Genomic DNA, 13,911 nt, shown 5'->3' with positions numbered 1-13,911 from the left:
ACTGCATTTCTGCAAGGAGACAAGGGCCTGATTTACTAAAGGTTTTCTCTCTCTCTATCTCTATAGACACCAAAAAGGACCTAAGTAAGTCCTGCCCAAATCTGGTCTCGTAGTCTCCATTCAGTCTGCAGTGACTGAGTACTGCTAATATCCTTAATTCAGTTGAGGGAATACATTCTTGGCATTTTTTAAAATCAGCTTATATTGGTCAATGGCACCTAAAAAAAATTTAGTTAAAAGAGATGAAAATAAACTGTTCTACATTTTAATCCAAAAGTGAGCAAAGAGCGGCAGAGATAAAAAAAAGGTCACCAATGCAGGCCCTAAACCAAAGGGTCAAAAATGCAAAGCAAATAAAAGGATATAATAAAACAACTTCTCAAATTAATTGAGACTTAGCAGAAAAAGTTTATATCATAAATTAATAAACTGAATCAAAACAACAAATCTATGATAGACAAACACAACCATAAAAATGAATGTCTAAGATTTAAATAGCGCAGCCATAAACATTTAGCATCTAAAATTATTTCTATTCAATTTATTAATTTCTAAGACAGTATATATTTTTTTTTTTTTGCTGTATCAGTTAGTTTGAGAGGTTGATTTGTTTGTTTCCCCTCTTGTTTTGCTGACTTTGTCTTTACATTTTAATATACAAGTGCTCCATACTGCCAAAACTAACAGTTCGGGGCAGAATAGGGCAGGTAGAGTAATGGGCACGTGTGATGTGCTTGAACTAGTAGACCATACAGGTAAGCAACTGCGCTTTCTGCAACAGGTATTCTCCTAGGACAGCAGGATGTTAGTCCTCACATGTGGGTGACATCATCCGATGGAGCCCGGCATGGAAAACGTTTGTTAAAGTTTCTGGAAACTGACTGGCAACCTGAGCATGCTCAGCCTGCTGCTATCTGTGAGTCCACAGGAGGTCCCCCTTCAGTCTTGTACCATAGCAAAAAAATAAGAGCGAGAAAAGCAACATAACAAACCAAAGGTGAACCCAACATCGAGGGGAGGCGGTTAGGATTCCTGAGAACTAACATCCTGCTGTCCTAGGAGAACACCTGCTACAGGTAAGCAGCTGCGCTTTCCCCTAGGACTAGCAGGATGGTAGTCCTTACATGTGGGTGATTACAGAGCTCCAGACTGCCCCATGTGATCAGTGGGACCCACAGTAGCCAAACAAGGTGCCAATGGACACAGCACAACTGTGGCGCTGTGGGAAAAAACAGGGGCAGTCTGCCCCCACAGAGAGCATGATGAAAACCGTTGGGTTCAAGACTGGAATAGACTGCAGAGGTTAAACTGGCCAAAAGCGCTGTCCTGGCGACTATCTCTGTCGAGGCAGTAGTGAGCCGCGAATGTGTGGAGAGAACTCCAGATCGAGGCCCTGCGGATTTTGGCAACAGGGACCGCTCGCAGATGGGTCACGGATGCAGTCATAGCCTGCACAGAGTGAGCCTTCACCTTGCCAACCAGCTGGAGCCCTGCCTGCTCGTAGCAGAAGGAAATGCAATCCGCTAGCCAGTTGGATAGGGTCTGCTTCCCCACTGCTGCTTCCAGCCTATTGGTGTCAAAAGACACAAAGAGCTGGGTAGACTGTCTATGACTCGCTGTATGGTCCAAGTAGAAAGCGAGCACCCGCTTGCAGTCCAGGGTGTGGAGAGCATGTTCCCCTGGGTGAGAATGAGGCCATGGGAAGAACAATTGACTGGTTGATGTGGAAAGTAGCCACCACCTTCGGCAGAAATTTTGGATGCGTGCGCAGCATCACATGATCATGAAAGAATTTTGTGTAGGGAGTGTACATAACCAGGGCCTGGATCTCACTGACCCTGCGAGCAAAAGTGATCGCCACCAGGAACATAACTTCCCAGGTGAGGAATTTCAGGTCACAGGATTTGAGAGGCTTGAACGGATGCCGTATGAGCCTCGCCAGAACAATGTTGAGATCCCATGGGGTTGATGGCGGGCGAAGTGGGGGCTTCAGTTGAACCAGGCCCTGCATGAAACGCCCGACCAGTGTCTGGACTGAAATGGGCGCCCTGGCGAACGCCTGGTGGTAGGCGCTGAGGTGTACTCAGACCAAGCTGGTTTGGAGGCCAGACTCAGATAGGTGCCAAAGATAATCCCGCAGGTGGGGGAGCGGACAGGAGAAAGGGTCCAGTCCGTGGCCACCGCACCAGGTGGAGAAATGCTTCCACTTCGAGCTGTAAGATTTTCGGGTGGAAGGTTTCCAGGATTCAATGAAGACCCTGGAGACACCATCCGAGAGCTTTAAAGGATGGAGTATCATGCGCTCAACATCCACAATGTGAGGGCTAGGGCCTGGAGGTTCGGGTGGTGCAGGGTGCCCTAGTTCTGTGATAGGAGGTCTGGAGCCATCCCCAGCGGAACCGGTGCGCTCATGGACAGATCCTGGAGCAGGGGTAGCCACACCTTCCTTGGCCAGGAGGGTGCCACCAGGATTATGGTTCCCCCATCCTCTTGAAACTTCATCAGAGTCCGAGAGGAGTGGAAAAGGGGGGATACACGTACATGAGACCTTGCCCCCAGTGAAGGGAGAACGCGTCACAGGCCAGATGGTCCTTCCCCAGAATCAGGGAGCAGAACATGCTCACCTTATGATTGTGGGGAGGCGAACAGGTCCATGTCCGGCGTGCCCCAGCGACGGAATAAGTCAGCTGCCACTGCTGGGTTCAGGGACCACTCGTGTGGCTGAAAGGACCGGCTGAGGCAGTCTGCCAGCATGTTCAGGTGACCCGGCAGGTAGGTGGCCCATAGATACACCCTTTAGAAAGGGCCCAATCCAAGACCTGTATTGCTTCCTGGCGGGGAGGGAAGGGGAAGGAGCCTGAGCCGCCCCTACTTGTTGATGGTACCACATCGCCACCTGGTTGTCCATTCTGATGAGGATGACCTTGGAGGACAGCCTTTCCTGGAAGGCCCACAAGGCGTACCGGATCGCCCGCAGCTCAGGAGGTTTATCTGGCAGCAGGCTTCAGCCTCAGTCCAAAGGCCCTGGGTATGCAGGCCATCCGTGTGGGCCCCCCAACCCATGAGGCGAAGCATCGGTGGTGAAAGTCATCTGGGGTGGTGTGGGCTGAAATGGGAGCCCGATTTCCAGATTGGGCAGGACCTCCCACCAGGTCAGGGAAAGGCAAAGAGGATTCGTGACCATCACCGGCACCTCCAGATTCTGAGATGCCTGCCGCCACTGGAACTGCAAGGCCCACTGCGAGTCCCTCATACGAAGGCGGGCCAAGGGGTCACGTGGAACGAGGCTGCTATATAGCCCAGCAGGCAGAGCAGAAGACGGGCAGACACCCTCTTTCTGTTGCGATCGATGGTAGCCAGCGAGGAGAGGGCGACCGCTCGATCCCTGGGCAGAAAAGCTTTTGCTTATGCCATATCCAACCTGACGTGGAGATGGATTGAGATGTGACTTGGGGAAGTTGATAACGAATCCCAAGGTCTGTAAGGTCTGAACCGTTAAGGCCAGTGCATTCAGGGCCCCAGAGTGTGAGACGCTCTTGATCAGCTAATCGTCCAGGTATGGAAAGACATGGACTGAGCAACACCTGAGGTAGGCAGCCGCTACCACCAACAAGCATTTTGTGAAGACACTTGGGGCTGAAGCCAGCCCAAAGGGCAGCACTTTGTACCTAAAATGTGCAGTCCCCACCAGAAAGCGGATGTACTTCCTGTGGTTGGGGATCTCAACATTGTTCTGGCGAGGCTCATGCGGCCTTCCCTGACTAGCCTCGGCACTCAGCACTTATCGCAACCTATACCCACCCAGAGTCTCCTCCTTTTATGAACCCATGCTGTTTATACCTGCACTCCCTTGCCACACTATCTCTGTTACCCTTTTCAATTTTTTCTCACCTTAATCCTATCTCCCCAGTGCATATGTTAACACTAATTCCCTTAATTCTGCCCTCCCCTTGTACATATATTACCAAGCCCCATTGGTATCACTTGTTTAAGTTACAGAGTTGACCTATTTTTTCCGACGCTCTTGCTGTCTCTACCTGCATCATTATGATGCCAGTTTTTCCCCTGCCCCTGTTCTTTGTTCTTTCCACCTAACAGTTGCTAATGTAAACCAGCATGATGTTGTATACTAATGTCGGTATATAAAAGTTTCAAATAAATAAATAAATTGCAATATGGGCATAAGCCTCCTTTAAGTCAAGGGAGCAGAGTCAATCTCCTCTTTGTCTGAGTGGGATCGGCATGCTCAGAGAGACCAAAAATCAGTTTAACACCCTGAGGTAGAGGATAGGGCGCAAGCCGCCATTCCTCTTCGGAATGAGGAATATCTTGAGTAGAAGCTGTGGCCCCACTGCTTGCAGGGACCGGGTCTACTGCATCCTCTGCTAGAATGGCGGAAAGGTCCAATTGAAGAACGGCCTGATGAGCGGGCGTATCCCACGATGGACATGGGGGAGCGGTCTCTGGGAGCCTGCTGATGTTCAGGCAGTAGCCCTGGTGGACAATGGAGAGGACTCAATGGTCCAAACTGATTGCTTCCCAATGGCGGGCAAAGCAAAGAAGCCTGCCACCGACTGGAGGATCGACCGCTGGAGGAACCAGCATTTGGCTCGTGTCCCTTCGCCGCCAGTCAAAAGCCAGTGGATGGGGCCTGCTGGGGGGCTGGTTGGGCCCTCGGAACTTGAAGCTGCCGGCCACGACCTCTAAGGCTGAACAGAGGCGGGCAGGCATTGGCAGCTGGAGGAAAGTACTTCCTTGGCCGGTAGAAGGGCTTGTGAGAGCCTGGCCTGGAGGACTTCCTGGCAGCGGACGGGCCTTCAGAAGGACTGGCAGAGAGTTGCTGAAGAGTATTCATGCTGATCTTTCAGCGGCGCCATGACCTCTTTCACCTTAACCACAAACAGGTTCTTACCTGTACAGGGGAGGTATGCAAGTCTGTCCTGAACCTCTGGTCAGAGACCGGAGGCCCAGAGCAAAGCCAGCCATCTGACACAGACGTCTCCAGCGGCTAGGTGGGCTGCGGTCTCAAAGATGTCATAGGTCGACCTGACCTCATATCTACCCGACTCAAGTCCCAGTGTGGCAATGGCTGCAAGAGACTCTTGCTGTTGCTGGGGAAGGCCCTCCGCAGCTCCTGGACCTGCTTTCATAGGTTGTGGTTGTATTGGGTCATGTATAGCTGGTAGGCCGCAATACGGGCCACCAGCATAGCCCCCTGGAACATTTTTCTCCCTATGCAATCAAGCTCCCTGTGTTCACACCCCGGAGGAGCAGAAGTGTGTGTCTGGGAGCATCTGGCCTTTTTAAGCACGGACTCCACCACCACAGACTGGTGGGGTAAGTGTCGCCATTCAAAGCCCATGGCCTGTTAAACCAGATAAGTCACAACAGCCTTCCATTTTCCCGGGGCAACAGACACCAGGTGTTCCCACATATGGAGGAGGAGCTCCTTAAAGATATCGTGGACCAGCACCGCTACAATCTCCTTTGAAGCATCGATGAACTGGGGGACCTCCAGCATCTTGTGACAGGTTTCTCCTCTGACAGGAGCTGGAAGGGGATGGCCTCTGCCATGGTCCTTACAAAGATGGTGATTGATAGGTCTTCAGGCGGAAATCAACGCCGCTCCTCCGGAGGGAAAGGCTCCGAGAGGGGGGGGTCAGAGAACTCAAAAGACGAGTCCGAGGAGTCATCGCCCCACGAGTCATAGGGACCTTCCTCCTCTCTAGGGTCCGGATGCCGAGGGCGGGTACTGGGAGGGATGGCAGGCCTGGGACCCAAGAGCACCAAAGGCCGTGGGGGCACAGACAGCATCGATGGACCCCCGGGCATCGAGGGGGACATCGGCCATGGTATGCCGGGAAGATCCGGCAGTGGCCTGGAGAACTGTGGGCATGAGTGCCTGGTCCCAGAGGCCTCATCCTCCTTGGAGGACCCAGGAATTGGGATCGCTCCAGTGGAGGGCGACTGTGGCCGAAAAGGTATCGGAGGCCTCTCAGGCACCAGTTGTGACAGTAGGGCACCAAGAAGGATGTCCAGATGCTCCAGCAGGGGCACGAGCATCGAAGGTGGAGGCTCGGGCACTGATATGGGGGCCGGTGGCACCAGCAGCTCGACACTCTGTAGTGCTTTGAGCATTACCGATTGCACCCTTTGGTCTAACTCCTCCTGAAAGTCCTGGGTAGTAAGGACCGATGGAGGGGGACGAGGCATCACCGGCACACCCAGAGGGATCATGAGGAGGCACGGTGCCCAGCACCATTGCCTGTAGGGAATGCCTTCGGCTACCGGGGGCATCGGAGGATGGGGCCTCCGGTGGCTGGTGCTGCTTCGATGGCAGCTCGGAAGCCGCCAATGCCGCTTCGGAACTGGAACCATGGCGGGACGGAGACTGGTGTCGATGCTTCCTGGGTTTCCAGTGCTCGGCCCGGTCTTTCCCCAGTGCTGAGCACCGGAAACCCCAAGGTTAGGGGGATGGGAGAAACCACAGAGGATAGATCTCCCTCTCCCCGATCCTTAGGGGTACTGGAGAGCGGGACCGCCAGGGGAAGAGACGGGGACGGTTCCCTGCAGTCCATTAGCGTGGAGAATACCGAAGCCGAAGTGGAGGGTTTTGAAGAGCTAAAAAGCTTCTCCATTTTATCCAGGTGCGCATGACACCCTTTAGGGGCAATTTGATTGCACAAATGACACCGCTGGACGTTGTACGAGGCCCCCAGGCAGAGGATACACACCTCATGCAGATCCGTGATGGACATGGACCACGGGCATGGAGGGCACTGTCGAAAACCAGACAATGCCATTGAAAAAGAGGCCAGCGCGTGGTTCATGACAGACGGGTACCTCTGTGCGGGAGTCGGGAATCGATCGTGAATAATGAAGGCAAAAGCGTATATGATATACGCAGGTTATAAAATACATGTAAATGTACCCTGGAACATGAGCCCGCATGTAAAAAAAAAAAAAAATACACAACTACATTTTTGCATTTATCCAGATAAGTTCAGAGTTATCCAGAGAAGTAGCCACTACTTATCTGGCTAAGTAAGATAACCAGATAAGTTTAAAAAGCATTACTTAACCAGATAAATGCAAATTTTATCTCATGTATGTTCACTATGAATATCCTGAAAATCTGACTGACTGGGGAGGCCCCAGGACAAGTTTGGGAGCCTCTGGTACAAGGGGTAAACATTTTCTATGCAAGAAACAAGAGCAGGATCTGTGGGCGATAGAATCTAATGATCTTAGGTTGTCTAAACGAGTGAATAAGTGTGAGAAGCCTGGTTTTAGAGTATCCCATTTAACTACAAATTGAAGGTCACTGGGATTAAAACAAAAATGAACAAACTTTTTATTCAATAAGGATCATTCAGTAACCCTGCTTAAAAACATCTAATGGGTTCAGTGCTAGCCAAATCTTCCCAATTTAATAATAAAGATATATCCATGTAGTCTGACACTAATATCATGTATCTCCACTTTAGAACGTAAGTGCCATGCTAGATGAGACCAAGATCCATCGAGCCCAACATCCTGTGTCATAAGTACCTGGCAGATGTCCATTAGTTTATCCATTTCTTGTATCTCACTGCCAGGGATAAACACTGGCTTTCTCGTCTACTTGGCTGGTAACTGTTTATGGAAAAATTCCATAAACTGCTATTAATTAATAAGCAATAGAAGCTTGTGATTTATCTAATGTTTGGGTACTTGCCAGGTATATGTGACTTGGTCTGGCCACTGTTGGAAACAGGATGCTGGGCTTGATGGACCCTTGGTCTGACCCAGTATGGCATATTTTATGTTCCTTCAGGAACTTGTCCAATCCTTTTTTGAACCCCCACTATGTTAGTTGCCTTGATCACATAGTCTAGCAACAGATTCTATAGCTTTATTGTGCACGGAGTGAAAAAAATACCTCCTACAATTTGTATTAAATCTATGAGTTGCTAGTTTTCACCCCATTCATAGTTTTATAAATTTCAGGCAACTCTTTTCCAAGCTAAAGAGCCCTAATCTGTTTAAGCCTCTTCCCATAAATGGAAGCTTTTCCATCCTCTTAATTTTTTTTGACCCTCTCCTTTGTATCTTTTCTATGTCTACTATGTCTTTTTTTTTTTAAGATGGAATGACCAGAATATTCAAGGTGTGGTTGTACCATGGATCTGTAAAAAGACATTATGATATTCTCCGTTTTCTTCTATTATTTTCAAATTCCTAACTTTCTATTTGCCTTTTTTGGCTGCCATTGCACAGTGAGTGAACATTTCAAGGTTTTGTCCACAAGGACTTGGAGGTCCTTTTCCAGCATGGTGACTCCTAACTCAGAACCCAGCATTGTGTATTTGTTGGAATTATTTTTCCCTAAATGCATTACTTTGCCTTGTCCACATTAAATTGCATCTGCCATTTAGTTGCCCAGTCTGACAAGGTCCTTTTACAGTTCCTCACAATCTGCTGCTGGGCTTGGGAAAAAAGGAGGGCAGGATCATTGACTGGTTAAGATGGAAATCCATCACCACCTTAGGCAGGAATTTAGGGTGCGTATGCAGAACCACCCTATCTTGAAAGAACTTCGTGTATGGTGGGTACGTCACCAACACCTGAAGCTGACTGACCCTGTGCGCCAAAGTAACCGTGACAAAAATCATGAACTTCCAGGTCAGGTACTTTAGGTCACAGGTGTGGAGTGGCTCGAAAGTATCCTTCATGAGCTAAGCCAACACCACATTAAGGTCCCAGGTCACAGCAGGCCACAGGGGAGGCTTCAACTGAAGCAGAGATCGCATAAAACGCCCCACTATGGGTTCTGAGTTGGGTGAACCTTCCACCCCTTGGTGGTAGGCCCTGATGGCACTTAGATGTACCCTGAATAAGTTGGTTTTCAAGCCAGCATCTGAAAGCTGTAGCAGGTAGTCAAGTAGCCTCCGTGTGGAGCAGGAAAACAGATCTCACCCATGATGCTTATACCACACAGAAAACCTCCTCCACTTCAGACCATAAGACTTCCTGGTGGAAGGTTTCCTGGAAGCCACCAAGATCCAAGACACTTCGTTCGACAAGACAAGTGGCTGCAGGATTAACCTCTAAACATCCAAGCCGTCAGGGATAATGCCCTGAGGTTGAGATGGCGCAGCCTGCCCTGATCCTGCAAGACGAGGTTGGAGGAAGTTCCCAGACCAATCTGTTCTCAGAGAGATTCCGCATGAGCAGGAACCAGACTTGCCTTGGCCAATGAGGGGCTATGAGGATCATGGGACCCCTCTCCTGCCGGAGCTTCAAGAGAGTCTTCATCACCAGCGGAAGCAGAGGATACGCATACAGAAGGCCCTTGTCCCAATGATGGGCAAAGGCATCTGAGGCTGTTTTGCCATCCACCCTGTACAGGGAGCAGAACTATTCCACCTTGTTGCAGGGGGAGGTGAAGAGAGCCATGTCCCCAGAGGTGAAAAGTCTGATCCGCTATCTCCTGATTGAGGGACCACTTGTGGTCCGGAAGGCTCAACTCAGCCAATCCGTCACTACATTCTCTGTCCTGGCCAGATACATGGCATATAGCAGTATTCCCTGAGACTAAGCCTATGACCAAATCTGAACTGCCTCCTGGCACAGGATGAACAACCACATACCTCCCTGTTTGTTTATGTACCACATCGCCATTTGGTTGTTGGTCTAAATCGGGACTGATTTTATTGGACAGGCGATCTCTGAATTCCCACAGTGCATAACAGTCACCCGAAACTCCAGAAAGTTGATCTGGTCCTGCGCAGACCACAGACCCTGCATGCGGAGCTCCTCCACATGGGTGCCCCACCCCAGAGTGGACGCATCCAGGTAAAGCACAACTTGGGTAGGGGGACACTGAAATGGAATCCCCTGCACCAAATTTGGCAGGTTCTCCCACCAAGACGAAGAGGTCCTGAGAGCTGGAGTAACACAGATGCGTACGTGGAGGTCCTGAGAGGCTTGTTGCCATTGGAGACTACAATGTCCATTGAGCTCTGCACATATGCAGGCGAGCTAAGTGAATAATATGGACAGTTGCGACCATGGCACCCAGCAGTCGGAGCATATGCTATGCCGGGACCTGCTGGCTCCGGTGCACCACTTCCACAAGGGATGCAAACGTGAGTGCCTGGTCACAAGGAAGGTAAGCTTTTGCTTGAGCAGTGCCAACTGGGCACCGATAAAGCTCAATTAGGGTAACTGCGTAAGATGGGACTTTGAGTAGTTGATGAGTCCCTGCACTTGACCAACACCCAAATGGTCAAGTGAAGGGATTGAAATGCTCCCTCCTGGGAGGTGCTCTTGACCAGTCATTTATCCAAGTAGGGAAAAACCTGCACCCCTAGATGGCAGATGTGTGCCCCCACTACCAGACACTTGGTAAAGACCCATGGGGCCGAGGCAAAGCCAAACGGCAGCACCCTGTACTGGAAATGTCTCTCGCCCACGATGAACCGAAGATACTTCCAATGACCAGGGAAGATCTCAATGTGGGCATACGAGTCTTTCAGATAGAGGGAGAAAAGTCAGTTCCCTCTTTGCAGGAGGGGAATCAGCGTGACCAGAGTGACCATCCTGAACTTTTCTCTTCTGAGAAACCTTTTCAAGGTCCTCAGGTCCAAAATAGGACAATCCCCGTGTTGTCTTTGGAATCAGGAAATAATGAGACTAGAACCTCCGCCCCTGCTGCAGTAGCAGAATGGGCTTGACTGTTCTGGCCATTACGAGGCCGTAGAGCTTCATCAAGTGTATTTCCTGAAGCAAGGACAGACCCCAATAAGGGCACCAGGGAGAGTCCGGAGGGACACCCCAAGGATTCAACCTGTACCCTCAAACAATGGACAGAACCCGCCGGTCTGAGGTGACTCTGGGCTAGCTGTCCACGAATAATCATAGCTGGCCTGACGGAAGGGCCCGGCATCGAGGGTATGGATAAACGGCAGCCAGTCAAGACCCTGTAGCGGGACTCTACTGGGGCGCCGGCTGAGGCCCGTGTATCCGCTGCTATCTGGAGAGGCCCCTAACGCCCACATGCTGAGAATGGGCACGAGAGGCAGGAGGATAACACTTCCTTTGGTGATAAAAGGATTTAATCTGGCCCTGCCACGAGGATTTTCTGGCAGAGGATGGCGGGTCCAATGTACTGGCCGAGAGATGCTGAAGAGTCTCATGGTGATCCTTCAACTGAGCCACAGCATCCCGCAACTTGTCCCCAAAGAGGTTCTCGCCAGTACACGGTAGGTCTGTGAGCTTCTCCTGGACTTCCAGCCGGAGATCAGTGGCTGGGAGACAAGCCATTCTGCAGGCACCAATGCCCGCTGCTGCCACTTTGGCTGCCATTTCAAACACGTCGTAGATGGAGTGCACCTTGTATTTGCCACATTTCAGGCCTTGTTGGATGACGGCTAGCAAGGCATCCTGCTGCTGTTGGGGCAGGCGCTCAGAAATTTCCTAGTTTCTGGAGTACAGTTGGTAGGAAGCAACACAGGCAATCAACATAGCACCCTGAAACACCTTCCTACACAGTACATCAAGTGCCCTGTGCTCCCGTCCCAGAAGGACGGAAGCGTGGCTGTGGAAACACTTGGCCTTTTTTAGGGCAGACTCCACCATAACAGACTGGTGAAGTTGGTGTCTCTGAAACCCCAAGGTCTGCTGGATCAGATAGACCGCATCTGCCTTCCAATTCACCATAAAGATGGAGATGGGATGCTCCCAGATCCTAAGGAGTAACTCCTTGAAGATATCATGGATGGGAACAGTCACCACCTCCTACGGGGCATCAACAAACTGGAGAACCTTCAGCATCTTATTCCTAGCATCCTCTTCCATAAGAAGCTGAAACGAAATGGTTTCTGCTATGGCTCGGACAATCCCTGCAAAGGTCACGTCTTCAGTGGGGACTCAGAAATCATTCCCCCACAGGTTGTATGGGGCGTCCTCCTAACTGAGATCACCCGGGGTCACCAGTGGAGGACCCATGCCCAGGCCCCTTGGCTTTGGCACCAAGGTCTCCAAAGGACCCAGAATCAGGCCACGTAATGCCTGTCGTGGCACCAAAGGCCTTGATCATGGTGCGGACTGCGATGGGCCTTCTTCCTTGGAAGAACCCACAATTGGAATCGCACTGGATGGAGGAGGCAATGGTGGCCACCAGGGTATCAATGGACCCCCAGGCAACAGCAGCAGCTGTGTAGAGAGAACGCAAAGAGGGACATCGAGGCACTCCAACAGCAGTGCCAACATTGAGGGTGTAGGCACTGGAGGATCCAGCGGCTCGATGCCCTACAAGGCTCGAACAACCGCCAGTTGCACCCTGCATTCTAACTCCTCCCAAAAAATCTGTCAAGGAGAGGATGGATGGAGGAGGGGAGGCATCACCAGATCTCCCTCAGAGCCTTGAGGGAATTAGTGCCCAGTGCCTGGCACCAATATTGCTGTGGAATGCCTGGGCCTCCCGTGTTTGATGGAGGACAGTGCCTCCTCTCCACGGGGTTGCCTCGGAAGCATAACAGCAGACACCAGTGCTGACCAGAGCCCAGTGGCAATGCTTCCTGGTCTTCCCAAGGTGCTTGGCCTGTTCTTTCCCTGGTGCCAAGGAAGGAGACGATACCAATGTCCTGGAATGGTAAGATATCGATAATGGCCGATCTCCAGCCCCTTTCTCCATTGAGGGCCCCAGTGGAGGGTTGGCCAGTGAAGGCTCTGTGTCCAATGGCTCTCCCCGGCATCTTGGAATTGATACCCCGATGCCGGAGCCGAGGGTTCAGACTTCTTCAATCCAATGAGCTTCTCCATCTTGTCCAGGTAGGAGAGCCGGCCCTTGGGGGGTCATCTGGTTGCAGAACAGACACCCCCAAATGTCATGCGATGCCCCCAGGTAGAGGATACACATGTCGTGCGGATCCATGAGGGATATAGTCAGAGGGCACTGGGAGCACCGACGAAAACCTGATGATGCCATATGAAAAAAAGCTGGCGAGCTGTCAATGACCAGTGGATACCGAGGGAGCACTGTTGTGAATCGACTGCACAGAATGGGAAAACTTACCGTGCCATCCAGCTAACTAAGCTGGGGAAATGGAGAGGGACCCGGGTCAAGACAGTCGATGAATCGACCGAGAAAGCTTTCCAAAAACCGAAAAAAGCACGAGTTCCACAATCGCGAGATGATAGCTCCTCAGAAAAGAAGAGACTGAAGAGGGACCCTGCGTGGATGCATGGATAGTGGCATGATGTCACCCATGTGTGAGGATTTCCATCCTGCTTCTCCTATGAGAAATATATAACTACTATACTACCCATACTTTTTACCTTTGTAATTTTTATCCAGAGTACAGTTTGTTTCCTGCGTATCTTTTATCCTGTTTTAGACATTAATACTTTTGTAAGCCAGGGGATTATGAAATTGTTCTTTTCCCTTCCTAATAGAGTAAATTAAAATTACTGCTCAGCAACAGCAAAGTTGACTTGAAAAGGACAAATGAACATGACAGCTTTCTGAAATCCTTTTTGAAGTCAGGAATGCCAAATGAGCAAGACCGCAAAGGTTCTATGAAAGCAAATGAGAAGGGTAATTAACTGTTTTTATAGTAAATGGTTTGTCACTGAGAAGATTCCATTTGATATTTAAAGTTAGCCCTTTTGCTGGGATCCAATATAAATTGTTAGAATATACTGACACCTAGTGGACATGGCTAGAAATAAAGATACTAAAATTGTTTATAAATAACTTTCCATGAAATGCTAATTTTTATTTTTTTTTTAACAGACAAAGGGCTTATTTCTAGGGGGAGAGAGAGAGAGAGAGATACAACGAAGTAGCCAGAGGTGAAACCTAATTGCAGCCTTCAAATGACTGCTTATATCAAAAGACAGCAGTTGCAGTGGCTGTAAGTTTTC

At 50.3% G+C, this 13,911-nt stretch overlaps 1 protein-coding gene across 4 annotated transcripts in view; it reads right to left on the bottom strand.

Moving 5' to 3' along the window:
• Positions 1–13,911, bottom strand: part of NEIL3 (nei like DNA glycosylase 3) — a 218,238-nt gene that overhangs the window by 35,962 nt on the left and 168,365 nt on the right. The gene's annotated exons all lie outside the window — the stretch shown is intronic.

The sequence above is a fragment of the Rhinatrema bivittatum genome, chromosome 1 (assembly GCF_901001135.1).
Source record: "Rhinatrema bivittatum chromosome 1, aRhiBiv1.1, whole genome shotgun sequence".
NCBI lineage: Eukaryota > Metazoa > Chordata > Amphibia > Gymnophiona > Rhinatrematidae > Rhinatrema > Rhinatrema bivittatum.
Note: the sequence above shows the minus strand (reverse complement) of the source record. Positions and strands in the feature narration are given on the sequence as shown.